The sequence below is a fragment of the Trichosurus vulpecula genome, chromosome 1, assembly GCF_011100635.1.
Source record: "Trichosurus vulpecula isolate mTriVul1 chromosome 1, mTriVul1.pri, whole genome shotgun sequence".
Taxonomy (NCBI): Eukaryota; Metazoa; Chordata; class Mammalia; order Diprotodontia; family Phalangeridae; genus Trichosurus; species Trichosurus vulpecula.
Genome location: NC_050573.1, coordinates 430,156,836 through 430,171,007, shown reverse-complemented (window position 1 = coordinate 430,171,007; position 14,172 = coordinate 430,156,836). Strand labels below are relative to the sequence as shown.

Here is a 14,172-nt window from a genome sequence, read left to right as displayed (position 1 = left end):
GAATTCGAAGGCATGAGCCTCTTATTTCTCCAGGAGTGATTCTAGCTGTTCCTGCAAGGAACCGAGCTGTTGTTTCTCTTGTTCTTCCTGCTGTTTGAGTTTAACCAGCACAGCCTGAAGACAAGTCTCGAGTGCCAGATTTTCTACTTTGATGATAAGGTCTTCCTGTCTTTTTGCTCTCCCTTGAGTCTCTTGGAGTTTACCTTTCATTATATCAATCTGCTTCTGAATTCCCACAACCATCTGATTTGTTTCCTCATTTTCTTGGCTCTGTTCATCAGATTCACCAAGGTTGTCTTGTAGTTGCCTCTCTAGGTCTTCCTCAGTGTCAGTGATGTTTATATCTTCATCACCATGGGGATCTCTCTCATCTTCCTCTTCACTACTGCTGATAATGTCATGAAATATCTCCCGAAGCTCATCACGTTCTGAGGAGCCATGGCCTTGCTTATGACCACTCATTCCTGGAGAGGCAATATCTAGGCTTGCTAGGGAAACCTGGTTGTCTGCTTCTTTTGTTTCATCGTCTGCAATCATCTCCCATCGGGCACTGACAGCTTCTGCATCTGTACTGAGAAACCTCTTTACTTCTTTTTCCACATTTGGTGATTCAATGTACTTCTTCTTGGCTGTCTTACAGAATCTCCTTTTTCTTTAGTGGCAGTGATACCATGGTTACAGTTGAATTTCCTCTCTCTGTCCTTACCTTTTTTCTTACCCACTTTCAGATTAGTAGTGGCAACTGGTTCTTCTGGAGATAGGTAAAGATTCCCATCCACACTGCACATGAGCATCTGGCAGATATCTGCTCTCTTGTAAAAGGTTTTTTTAATCTATAGTTTTCAAGGATTCAGTGATGCAGGGCAGGTCTACCACCTTCACCTTCGCAGCTAATGGGGCCCAGTCTACCCGGACAATTCCATGACATCCATCTGCATGTAATTCAATGGTCAATTTATCTTTCAGGTTGACCTTCCAAACTGTGTTGCCCTTCTCACAGTGGAAGCATAATCTGGAGGTAGATGTAATATGAACTAGCTTTCCAACTCATGGGGAGCATCTTCTTTTTTTCTTGCTCATCTTCTGTTTTCTAACAGTCATTTCCTCTCACCCTGCTTCGAAGTAAATGACTGTATCATTCAAAATCAGTTCGGTGGTGGACTCAGGCAAGTCACAACCTGGCTAAGTTTCCCTTTAGTGTCCTCACTTGCCTGAGATTGCTCTCAGGGTCAAATGAAGGGCCTCATTCCCTGGAGGAATCCAGTTTAGGTTGGCCGAGCACTAGATTTTTTAAAAGAATAAATGGGAACTTTGGAAAAATAAGAATCCATTTGCCCCACATCCTGGACATCCTGATGATGTGGTTTTGAAAATAAAATACTAAAACAACTTAAAATCATTGAATTGTGGGGTATCTTAAGTCTTGTTCTTCCTTACTCTTGCTGTCTGCTTTGACAGTGTTTATTAATAGTCCTTAAATCAAAAAACTCAAAAAAGAAACTTGTACTTCTACTACATGCTAATGACATTGAGAAACTAAAATATACGCAAAACAAGCTTTATAGCATCTATCCTCACATCTCCTTATACTTGAGTTGGTTCTTACCACAAAGCAGCAGTAAGTTGTCATATTGGGAAGGTAAGAATGGAATAAATGTGGGAATTACAGAGGCTGAACTATTTAGTCTATTAATCCCAAAACTCTTCTTCAACCAATCTCTTCTCACTTATCGCCTTCTACTTATTAGTGTGTAACACTGATAACAAGATTTGGTAGGAAATGAGCTTGAAGTTAAATCTTAATTGTAACACATTCTAACACTTATCTAGGCTAACAAGAGATAAGGAAGGGGCAGCACAGTAGATAAGGGATTGAGCCTAGATTAAGGCCTAAATTTAGATATGGTTTCACTTAATTAGCTGTATGACCCTGGGCAAGTCACTTACCTCGCTTGCTCCAGTTTCCTCAACAGTAAAAAGGGGATAAAAATAGCACCTACCTCCCAGCGTTGCTGTAAGGATCAAATCATAGAATGTTTGCGAAAAGCTCTTAGCACACATAGCGTCTGGTACATAGTAGGTGCTATATACTTAGTTCTTTCCCTTCCTGCATATCAATGCTAAATAGCATACCTTGTATTCCCATTTGTTCTCAGGGCATTCAAGCTAAGCCAGAAAGGTGAGGTGAAGCAGGTTGTGGTGACAGAAAAAGCTGTGTCCATCTTCCAGAGAAAGTAATTGGGTTAGGGTTAGAGTCGGAAGATTCGGGTTAGGGTTAGTGGTAGAGGCAAAATTGGAGTTGGAGTCGGTCTTGACGACCTTATAATTCTATCTTGACCCCTTTACTTCAAATTCTCATATGTGCTTCTTGAGCACTGCCAGTTTATCTTGGCTATATATTGGTCACACATAGTTGTTTTCATGTTGCCTCCCCTCTGTGTCTGTAAGTTTTTTGCTTTCTTTGTATCCCCAGTGTACAAAGAACAGCTTAATAAATGCTTACTCACTCCATCTCCACAGATGCAATGTGGAAGTACAGTACAGGGCTCCCTCCCTTACTTCATTCTTGCAAGAGATGGTGGGAAAGAGACAATTCCTTCTTTTGACCTCAGAAAAATCCCCCAATTGAGGCATATAAGGATTCCCAAAGCAGTCTATGTTTGTAGACATTAAAAGCAGTAATATCACTCTCTGATGCATGTAGCTTTGAAGGGGAAATGAAGGGCAGGGATGGCAGAGTAGGAGGAAGAACTAGAGCCTAGCCCTATTCCATCCCCCAATTCCTCCACACAGACCCAGAAAGCATACCACAATGAATTCTGATGGGGAAGTCCAAGAAAAAAGTCATTGTGGGTCACTTTTCCAGCCCAGACCAGCACAGGCAGTATGGATATAGTTTTGTAGACTGAGGATGGGGTCAGGCCTGAAGTGCACTAGGCAGAGTGCTCCAGCACAGGGAGAACTTATGGATAGGAACAAAAGGAAGTCTGAGACTGAAGCCGAAGTCTTGTTAATACAAAATTCTTGTGTAGGTCATGCTTCTAAATATATGTATTTTTTTTATACACATATAGCCACTCAAGACATAAGGCTACAGCAAGATCATTTTGAATTGTCATATAGCCTGGAAATATTCCACACATTCGCATGTTTGTGCATACAGACACACATAACTAGAATGGGCTCCTCTGTATTTTGTGACTACAAGTAAGTACTTTTTTCCAATGCCTCACAGCCTGGGTTAAATTCACAGATCAGAGTTCAGACTACCTTTACAACTGTTACTTTCCAAATGTCTGTTTTTTGGGAGTTGGGGGTGAGGTGGGAAGGATGGTTCTGGTCCTGTGATTTCACTGGAGTAGAGAGCTTCCCGGTGAGGAAATTGCAGATAGGCACCTGCTTTTAAACTCACAGTCCTAAAAAATTTCCTAGAGAACTGAGAGTATAAGTTACTTTTACAAGGTCACATAGCTAGCTCTATATGTGTCAGAGTCAAGACTCGAACCCAGGTCTTCTTGCCTTCAAGACTAGCTGTCTATCTACTAATACCTCATATTCAATAAAGAGTGATGTGGTAGTAAACTCATAATTTCATAAGAAAGAAAAGTTTATCTCATATACATGTATATATACTCATACACATACACACATATATATCTCAACATCAATCAGGCATTTGGAATAATGAAACATGCAACATACTTTGTACTTCTTGAGCAAGAACAATTATTTGATAGAATTTGCAAAATAAAAATTCCTATCCTTAAATGTCAGATGATTACATTATAAATTCTAATTTAGGATAAATTTAGTACTGGTTTACCTAAAGTGAATCCTACATACAGACAAAAACCAGGGATTGTATTTGTTTTTCTAAATCTCCTAGACTCCAGCAACTATCCAATCATAACTAATGTCACCAAATGTTTGCATAATTGTATGCTGATTACAAGATGATTTTAAGGTGTTGAGGCAAAAATAGCCTTCTCAGGTTTGGTTTTTTTTTTTGGCCATGTATTTGTTATGAAAGTTAAAATAAATAAAAGTAAATCACATATAGCAAGCTTGATTAGAGCCCTTTAGAGAAAGGATAATGGACACTCAAATTTATGGATGAAAATAAATAAAAATACCGCTGATACCTGAACTTATATTATCATCCAAGAGCAGAAAAAAAATCCATCTTTATTTTTGGCACTTCAGTTTTGCAGATATTTATAAAAGTTTGGGCACCTAGGTACCTCAGTGGATAGAGTGCCAGGGCTGGAGTCAGGAAGATCTGAGTTCAAATGTGGTCTCAGACACTTACTAGCTGTATGACCCTGGGCAAATCACTGAACCCTGATTTTCTTGTCTAAAAAATGAGCTGGAGAAGGAAATGGCAAACTACCCCAGTATCTCTGCCAAGAAAACCCCATATGGGGTCACAGAGAAATGAAAAACTGAAAAACTGAACTGAAAACCAACTGAATGACAATAAAAGTTAAAAATTAATTTAACTGCGGTTTAAGGGCAGAGTAAAAATTTAACAAAGAGGGGGATGGAGTCACACTCCAGACCTAGGGCACAGTGCAAAGGCACTGAGGTAGAAAAGCTGTATTTGTGATAAGTTTTGTTTTTCTTTTGTTCTCAAAGGTGAGGGGAGGTTGGGGGGAAGGGGGCGAAAAGGCAGATCTTGACTGATTAAAACAAAATATTAAAAACAACAATAGGATCTCAAAGCAATTGTAGTGTCCTCCAAACACGTCTTGAGCTTTTCTCAAATCAAGCTCCACTTCGTTCATGACATTTTCCTTGATGTTGCCCTTTTTGGTAGTGACTTCCACTTGAGTGCTTCACACAGCACTTCGTTTTACCCCTTGCTGATGTATTTTTCATATAATACCATAGTCGTATAGTTATCTGTGTTGGTGTCTTATCCCTCTAGACTGTAAGCATCATGTGTAACTCTATCATGGCTAATCTATGTACTCTACTCTCCCTTCCTTACCTCTGCCAAGCACCTAGGGCAGTATTTTTTACATAGCAAATAGTTAACAAATGTTTGCTGAATTATGATTTTTCCCCAGGGGATGTGCTATGCAGTTTACATGCATGAACCGATGTGTGTGTTTGTTTTCAAGTGAAACATGTAGCGCAGTTGATACCTGTCTATAATTACATGAATTCCGTACCATGGAAATAGTTCGTGTAAAATATCAAGTTGATTCTCAAAGCATATCTAAATAAGACAGTATTTCCATAATTAAAGGATTCTAGGACAGTCTATACATTTGAAAAATCCTGATCTCTCTAAAAAATGGACACTGAATAAACTGTAGACAGTGAATCATTATCTCTCTCTCTGTGTAACCTTCTCATGCTTACAGTGATATTCTTCAAGTTTTTTGTAGGAAAAGAGAAGGGTTATGATATAAGGCATTAGTGAACTGATGGGTAATAATACCTGGAAGAAAGTTCGTGTAGTGGAGGGAGTACTGTCAATCAACAAACATTTATTAAGCACCTACAATGTGGTATGGAAATGGGGACACAAGACAAATGCTAAACAGTTCTTTCCTGTAAGGATCTTTTATTTTAATGGAAGAGACCACATGGAACAGATATGAATATATTCAAAATACTAATAAAGCAGATACAAGGTAACCTTGGAGGTCACCTAACTACTAATTGAGAGGACCAAGAAAAGCTTTCTTCCATATAAAGCAGTACTTGAGCTGAATCTTAGAAGAAACTAGGGATTTCCAGTAGAGGTGAGATTGGAGTGCATTACTGCATGAGGGCCAGCCAATGAAAATGCATGGACATGGGAGCCAGAGCTTAGCACATATGGTCAGTAGGCCTATAGCAAACAGGATGTCTGGAAGTATGAGCATGTGGAGGGAAGTCAAGTGTAAGAAGTCTGAAAAGGTAGGAAAGGGTCAGTGGAGTTTGAGTATGGAGTGCGTGTGTGTGAGTATCTGTGAGTGTGTGTGTGTGTGTGTGTGAGTGTGTGTGACACATAGTCAAACCTGCATTTTAGGAAAAATCACCTCAATGGTTATTAAAATAGGGAGAAGGTTGAGGCAGAGACCAGTTGGAGGGCTACTGCAATAGTCTAGGTACAAGGTGTTAATGATCAAAAGGTGGTGGGGAGGTGCCTGGAGAGATGGGGACAGAAGTGAGAGATGTAGACATAGACATGACAAGATTTGGCAACTGACAAGGCTATGTAGGCTGAGTGAGAATGACAAGATCACAGATTTAGAACTGGAAGGGGTTTTAGTGGCCATCTAGCCTAGTCCCTTCAGTTCAGGAACTGAAGTCCAGAGAGGTTTAAATGACTTGTCTAAATTCACTCAAGGATAATCCAAGTATGATACTGAGGTTGTAAACTTGGGTGAATAGAAATACGGTGAGTCATTCCCTTGATAATAATTAGGGAAGTTTGGAAGAGAGGTGGGTTTGGGGGACAGGAGTCAAAGAAATAATGAATTCTGTTTTGTACATGTTGAATTTAGGATGTTTATGGAACCTCCAGTTTGAAATATTCAACAGTTCATGATGTAGAGATACAGTTCAGGACAGAAACAAATGTATATGTAGATTTGGCAGCTAGGTGGCACAGAGGATAGAACGCTGGTGAGGAAGACTTATCTTTGAGTTTAAGTCCAGCCTCAGGCACTTACTAGCTGTGTGACCGTGGGCAAATCATTTAACTCTGTTTGCCTCAGTTTTCTCATCTGTAAAATGAGCTGGAGAAGGAAATGGCAAACCACTCCAGTATCTCTGCCAAGAAAATCCCAAAAGGGGTCACAAAAAAATCAGACATGACTGAAAAGGACTGAACAACAAAAACCAAACTGAAACAAGCAAGCTCATGAGGTCACTAAGAGACAGTGTATAGAGAGAAAAGAGCCCAAAACAGCTACTAACCAGTTGATGACATAACATGGATGATGATAATCCAACAAAAGAGGCTGAGGATTGGTCAGAGAGGTAGGAAAACCAAGAGAGAAAAATATATAGGAGGAGAAAATAGTTAACAGTGCTAAGTGCTACAATAAAGTTAAGTGGATAAGGATGGAGAAAATGCTATTAGAGTTGGCAATTTAAAGAGCATTGGTAACTTTGAAGAGAGTAATTTTAGATGAGCGAGGAGGCTGGAAGCCAGACTGCAGAGAGGTAAGATGGAATAAGGATTTATGCACCTACTATGTGCCAGGCACAATGCTAAGAGCTTTACAACATTATCTTGTTTGATCTTTACAACAACCCTGTAAAGTAGGTGTTATTATTATTCTCATTTTACAGTTGAGGAAACTGAGGCATACAGAGTTTAAATGACTTACCCAGAGTCACACAGCTATTAAGTATATGAGGCTGGATTTGAACACAGGTCTTCTGTACTCTATCTACTATGTTGCCAGCTGCTTTTTAAGAAGAAAGTGCGAGGAGAGGAAGTGGAAGCACTGAGTATTGGTGGCTTTCCTCAAAGAGTCTGGGTGAGAATGTGAGGAGAGATACAATATGATGGCTAGAAAGCTTCTGAAAAATGAGAGACTTGGAAATGTTTCTAGGAAGCAGAGAAGGAAGTAGATAGGAAGAGGGATACAGATAAGGTCTGATTTCATTGGCATAGGGAACATCCAGGTAAGGAAATTCCTTCTACCAATGTAGTTGGTACTTTCTCTGCAACTTCTTGTCTTAGACAGTTGTATAGAGCACCAAGAAGTTAAGTATCTTGTCTAGGATCACAATGAGGTGGGACTTGAATCCCAATCATCATGGTTTCAAAGCCAGCACTTCATATATCATGTTACTATGCCCTGACTGAAGATTAAAAAGAGGTGATACTAACGAAGGCAATATTGTGGCAAAGATAGGGGATGGGATTAAGGACATGTATGTGTGTGTGCATGTGTGTGTGTATACATATGCACACATATACACATACAAGGAGGAAAGGGTCCTTTTTTCATCAGAAATTGGAATAAACAGGGAAAAGGAGGTTATGAGAAGAGGAAGTGGGGAGAAGTTGTCATGGGGTCTGCTCTCAATCTGCTAGTAAAATATGAGGAGAGATCTTCAAGTGAGAGGATTGGGGGAGGAGGTGCTATGGGAGGCCTGAGAAGTATGGACATATAGTAGTGGTGAGTGGGATAGAGATTCAATGAAGGAGTGATAAAAGGATTTCCTTGCTGCAGGTAAGACTGTCTTGGGCCTGTAAATTTATAGTGGGCCTAGTCATCTCCATTTAATAGCATGTGAACAGGGGAGAAAGATGTGGATGGTGGGAGTAATCTATGGTTGGGGTTTGGTAAGACAAGAGAGAAGAGTAGAGAACAGTGTAGACTTGAACTGAATCATGGGGGGAACAGTGACTAGCCATTTATGTTCTCCAGTCTCAGTTGCCTCCTCTGTAAAATGGGAATAACAGCATCTACTTAGAAGAATTGTTATGAGCATCAAATAAGGTACTGAACATAAAGCACTTTGCAGACCTGAGTGCACCACATGAAGGCCAGCTATTATTATTACAATTCTTTTTGTTCCTAGTTTTTTTAGGCAGTACCACTTTAATTTCTATAGCATTTTAAATGAACACTGATTGCTTATGCAAACTGATAAAATACACTCAAACATTACTATGAAAACTATTTAAAAAATAATGCATGTTGATCCTAACCTCATATATGTTTGAAATGTGAGGAGTGACACATTTTTCTTTTCAACAGTATTAAATGGAACATTTTAAACAGTGGGGAAGTTAGGAGCATATGCTATTTAAATGTTAAGGGTATGCTTGATGTTGTATAACACACAAAGTCAGCAATGAGACCTACCCTTCTGAAAAGCAGGCAGGCAAAGGCAGAGGATGAGAAAATGTTTTTAACAAATGAGGGTATTAAATTACGAGGTCAGGAATGTTCTGTGTTGTTGGATTGCTTTTTACTCATTTTCAGATGCCCTGATGTGATTCAGAATAGCTCTCAGAAATGAAAAGCTTTTTTTCTTTCCACTGTCAGGACTGAAATCAGGCAAAGACTCATTTGGCTGGTGTCACACAGAGTTTTAGAGCTCAGTGTCTTTCTGGAGAGCCTCTGATTCATCACCTTAGGCTGGCACAGCTTGGAGTGGATTGAGTAAAATAAAAAAAAATAATCAAACATATTAATGCTTTGCTTTTTTTTTCAGCCTAACAATGAACTAGTTGAGCACACTTTGATCTGAGGAAAACAGGATATAATGATACTAGAGAGCATTTTGAACAATTTTCCCCAAGTGCTATATCATGAATTTCTTCATCCTTAAGAATTAGTTTAATAAGGCCACAGTCACCTCAATGAATTCACTACCTTAGGGAGGAATGGGATATTCAGAGATCTCTGACTGAAAATGTGGCAAACATCTGAATGAATATGGCCCCATAAATGTTGTTGAAGAGAAGGGATTCTGTCTGCTTATAGACAGAAGAAAGACATTTAGGAAGAAAAACAGAAACCCTTAAACCAGAAGCTTCTTGTTTACCATGTTTCTTTCTGCTAATATTTCACCTTTCCATGTTTAAAAAAATTCATTCATTTATTCACTCACTCATTATTCACTGATGGCATACTATCAGCACACAAGTGTGGCTGATGCTGATGACAATTTCTTCAAGTTTTAAAATGGGGGGATTTAGATTGGACAATCTCTAAGGTCCTCATGAGACCTAAGATTCTTAGTATAAATACAAGAAAAATTGGCAAACCTCCAGGAGTTATAAACTGGTTGGGAAGATAAAACACATGAAAGAATATGTATGTGACTAAGAACAAAATGAATGATACAGAAGAACCAAAATGAATTATAAAGACAGTGAGTTCTACAGGAGTTTAGTGAAGGAGGAGATAAATGTGGGCTAGACTAAGTATGGGAATTAAAGTTGACTGTGCAATATGGGTAGGATTTGGATAGGCAGCGAATGGGGGAGAGAGGAAGGCATTTAAAATTGGGAGAATGAAACAAGCAGGTCATAGAGTCAGATATAAGCAAAGTATGTGCAGAGGCAGAAAGCAGACACACGAGGCTAGATCACAGTGAAGGTGCCCCATTGTATGATGGTTATAGTGTAAACCCTATGACAATTGGTATGAGTGTGTGTGTGTGTGTGTGTGTGTGTGTGTGTGTGTGTGTGTACGAGTGTAAAATGTCATCAGCCCCTTAAAAGAGAATGAATATACCTACCCAAGTGCCAGTTATTTGCCAAACTGGAGAAATCCCATTTGAGGAAGAAAAGATGGAATCCTTAAGGGACATAATAAGTTGATAGGCAGTCTATATGGATCCATTCACAGTGGAAAATGTACTATGAGGAGGACTCCTGCTTCCATAAAAGATCTGTAGTTGGTTCCTGGTTTCCTGGGGGGAGAACTTCCTTAGCCTCAGATTTTCTGCCCTGACAGTACATTTCACCTGCTAAAGCACCTCAGGGCTTTCCAGTAGAAGCCAGAGAAAGAAAGTACATTTGGTGACTTGGAGAACCAGTTCATCTCAACCTCTATTTTTAACATAACCTAGATATGCAGAAAGATTTCACTGCGTAGACTGACTAATCCATGTGGTCATGGAATTAATCTCACAGGCCCTCCTGCCTCTTCTATGAACTAATTTCTCTATGTATGTCTCCTGCTACTTGGCTCTGTCAGCTTCTTGTGCCAAAAAAGACTACAATTTGGTAGAAGGCGCCGCTCTTTAGTCAAAGCTACACTTGGAACATGGAGGCAACCTATCATTGTATATACTGCCTCCAAGAATCTAAACTACTTTCATGCTTCTTGACAGCTCAATTAACCCAGATCTCCTGGGCATTATTTTTCAGCAGTTCCAACTTCACTTGTACCTATTCCTGGATACTGAAGCTGGTGAGCAGATGAACTTTCATGAACATCAAAATATAGACACCTAATAGATCAAGCACCTCAACAGGCTTTCCTGAAGATTATAAACTTTAACACGACTAAATCTTGGCCAGAGGTGTTAGAAATAATTCAATATCAGCAGATGAGGAATTATTACACTCAGGTTCAGTGGGCATAAAGCCCATATGTAGAGGAAGGCTGGTCTCTGACTGGCTTTATCCCTCTCTTAGTATGAGTCCTTTTGGGCAAGGAGGGATAATCTTTGTCACAACATTCCAGTGATGGGCTGTGGTGGCCTAATCAACTCCTACAACTTTTGGTGGCTGTGACACAATTGTGACACAACATTAGTATATCCAGTCATATGAAGTTTATCCTTAGGTCAAGGATCCTGTGAAGAAGCCAAGAGGTTGCTGCAACTCATAAACATTTCCTTCTACCCCTGGATGGTGCTAATGTTGGATTCAACTGTGGAATTATCCCAATTCAAGGGATATTGGGTGCCCAAGATGGTTCATTTCTTCCTGTGTGGGAAGTCACACTGGTGATTAAAGTTGCCTGGCTTCTCTGAAAGAAATTTTCTGGTTCCATTACTTTTCTTGCTTTTTCACCTCTGATGGGAGATCCTGGCTTAGGGCACACTCATTTGGCACTATTTGTGACTTACAAGTAAAGATTCACTTTTATATGGCATATCACTTGTGGATGGTTGTTGTCCTTCATTCTTGAAGAGGACCAAAATGACATCACTATATTAGAGTGAAGTTACAATATGTCCAACTGTGGCTGATCAGACCAATACAAGTTTGGAATGCTTTACCACAAGTTGGACACAAATAGTCATGTGAATATTTGGGGTGGATTCTCTAAATCTGCGCATCTCATATTTCTTTTGAGTTACTTCAATTCTGCTTGGCTCAGAGAGCACAGCAACTTCTCGGATGGGGGCATGACATGCTGGGTGGTCCTGTGCTAGTGCCTCCCATGTCTCACAACTGATTCCAAAGTTCTTAAGAGAGACCTTAATTCATTCATGACCTCTCATTTGGACAACACAACCTCCTAATCGGTCTTCTTGCTTCCAGTCTCTTATTTCTCCCATGCATTCTCCACTCAAAAACTCAAATGGATCTGTTTAGATTTGAATGTTCTCTCCAATGATGATATGGCAATCCACATATGACTATCCTGAAGGCTCTTGTACATGTCCTTACATACGTTTGCCACAATACCACCCACCACACTGGGGGCCTTCTTCACTTTCTCTTGACATCCTGATGATACCAACAGAGAACACATAAGCACATTAACTGTCTCTCACTTTTAACGTGTGGCCAACTACTCTTCCTTCTTTGCCATACATTTCTTTGATGATGGCCTTTGCTCTGGTTCTTCTGTATGGCTTTTTATTATATACCACAACCTATTAATAATTCCTTATACATGGCAACTTGTTCACAAACATAATATACCTATTTTGCTCTGAATTACAATAATTTTTAATTCTTGGAGACTAGTATTCTGCGGTTTGTAGCCAGACACCATATATTCTCCACTGAGCTGCCAAAAATCTTCCTAAAGCAAAATTTTAATGATATCACTTCTCTATGCAAGAATCAATGGCTCCCTATTGCCTCTAGAATAAAATATGAACTCCAGAGTTTGGTACTTAGAGTGGTTCAAAGCCAAGATCCAGGTTATATCTCCAGATTTATTTCACATTTGTCTTCTTCACCCATTCTGATTTAGCCAAAGTGGCTACTTGTTTCTCCCTAAATTTAGCATTTCCTGCTTGAACCTTTGATCAGATTTGTCAGCCATGCTTGGAATGAAGGTGTTTCTCACCTCTGCCCCTTAGGATACTGAGCATCCTTCAAGGCTCAGCTAAAATACTACCTATTATAGAAAGCTTTCCTTGATCTATTTGTAAATGTTCTCTCCCTTCCCCTATGGTGGCAGCTAGGTGATAATGAATAGAGTCCTGGGCCTGGAGTCAGGAAGACCTGAATTCAAACCTGGCTTGAAGCACTTGCTAGCTGTGTGACTCTGGGCAAGTCATTTAACTTCTCTTTGTCTCAGTTTCCTCAACTGAAGAATTGGGATAATAATAGTACCTATCTCCCATTTAATGATATGCAGAGTGCCTGGAACACAGTAAGTACTTAATAAATTTTCCCTCCCTCCTCTCCTTCTTTCCCAGAGTAGCTTTTATTTCCTCACCATATGTGTGTGTATGTGTGTGTATGTGTGTGCATGTATGTGTGTATGTATTGTATGTCTGTATATATCAGCTGGAATTTGAATCCAGGTCATCTAAACTTGATAAATACCAGCTGAATCGAAAGAATTCAAGAAAGCTTTCTGACAATTCTACAAGAGTGTCCTATGATCCCCCTTTTCAAATGACAATGAATCCTCATCTCAGAAAACACTATATACAGCAGTCAGACAGATCCTTGGGTGGTCATTCTCCTTAGTGGTAGGTGGCATATTTATCTTGCAAAAAGAACACCCTGGCATGCATAAATTACATGTCTTTACTATGAGAGTTTAAGCATTCCACCAGTACAAAGAGTGGTGAGAAACACATTCCCATTTTGTATGGAAAAATTATTTCAAAAATCAATTTAAAAGGAAGGAATAGGCAATTCATTCCTTTATCTTAAGATGCAACACTTTAAAAGGATCTTCCTGTGTTAAACAAGTCTTAGGAAACTCTTAATTTAACACTACATTCAAAAGATGTGAATAGACATGTAACCATATGACAGTAGTTCTCTATCACAGAAGAAAACACAAAACATATGTAAATAGGAATTTGAAAAAGAAGCTCCATAGATGTAATCATGACCCAAGTAAACAAAGATAGTCTTTACTGGACTGTTAAAATGGGTCAAGACTAACTCCAGCCACTCTGACGATCAAATGCAATAAAAATGCCTTGACTGACAAAGGATAAAAAAGTATGCAATTCCTGAGTTTAAAAAGGTAGCAGGGCAGATAAGCTACTCCTCTAGAATTATACATTCATTCCCCTAAGACCTCTGACCCCAACTCCCTAAAGGCAGGGCCTTTTATAGCCCAGACAGAAAGGAAGATAGACCAAAGACAATTCCAAGAACTACCTCTCCTGCAAGGGAACTACCCCCTGTAAGGGGAAACCAATTCAACTCACATAAAACAGGATCTGATCCTACCACAGCTGTAGATGAAAAGGTTGACCTATTTCCAGCTCTATTATAAACTTGGGAAAAATTTAGATTCAAAACTAGAAAAATCACTCACATAC

General features: G+C 39.4%; 1 protein-coding gene and 1 pseudogene across 3 annotated transcripts in view; both read right to left on the bottom strand.

Annotated features, from left to right (window-relative positions):
• RNF180 (ring finger protein 180) overlaps positions 1 to 14,172 on the bottom strand; it is a 272,283-nt gene that overhangs the window by 5,532 nt on the left and 252,579 nt on the right. The window lies entirely within an intron of this gene.
• On the bottom strand, positions 22 to 1,101 carry LOC118858388 (annotated as a pseudogene).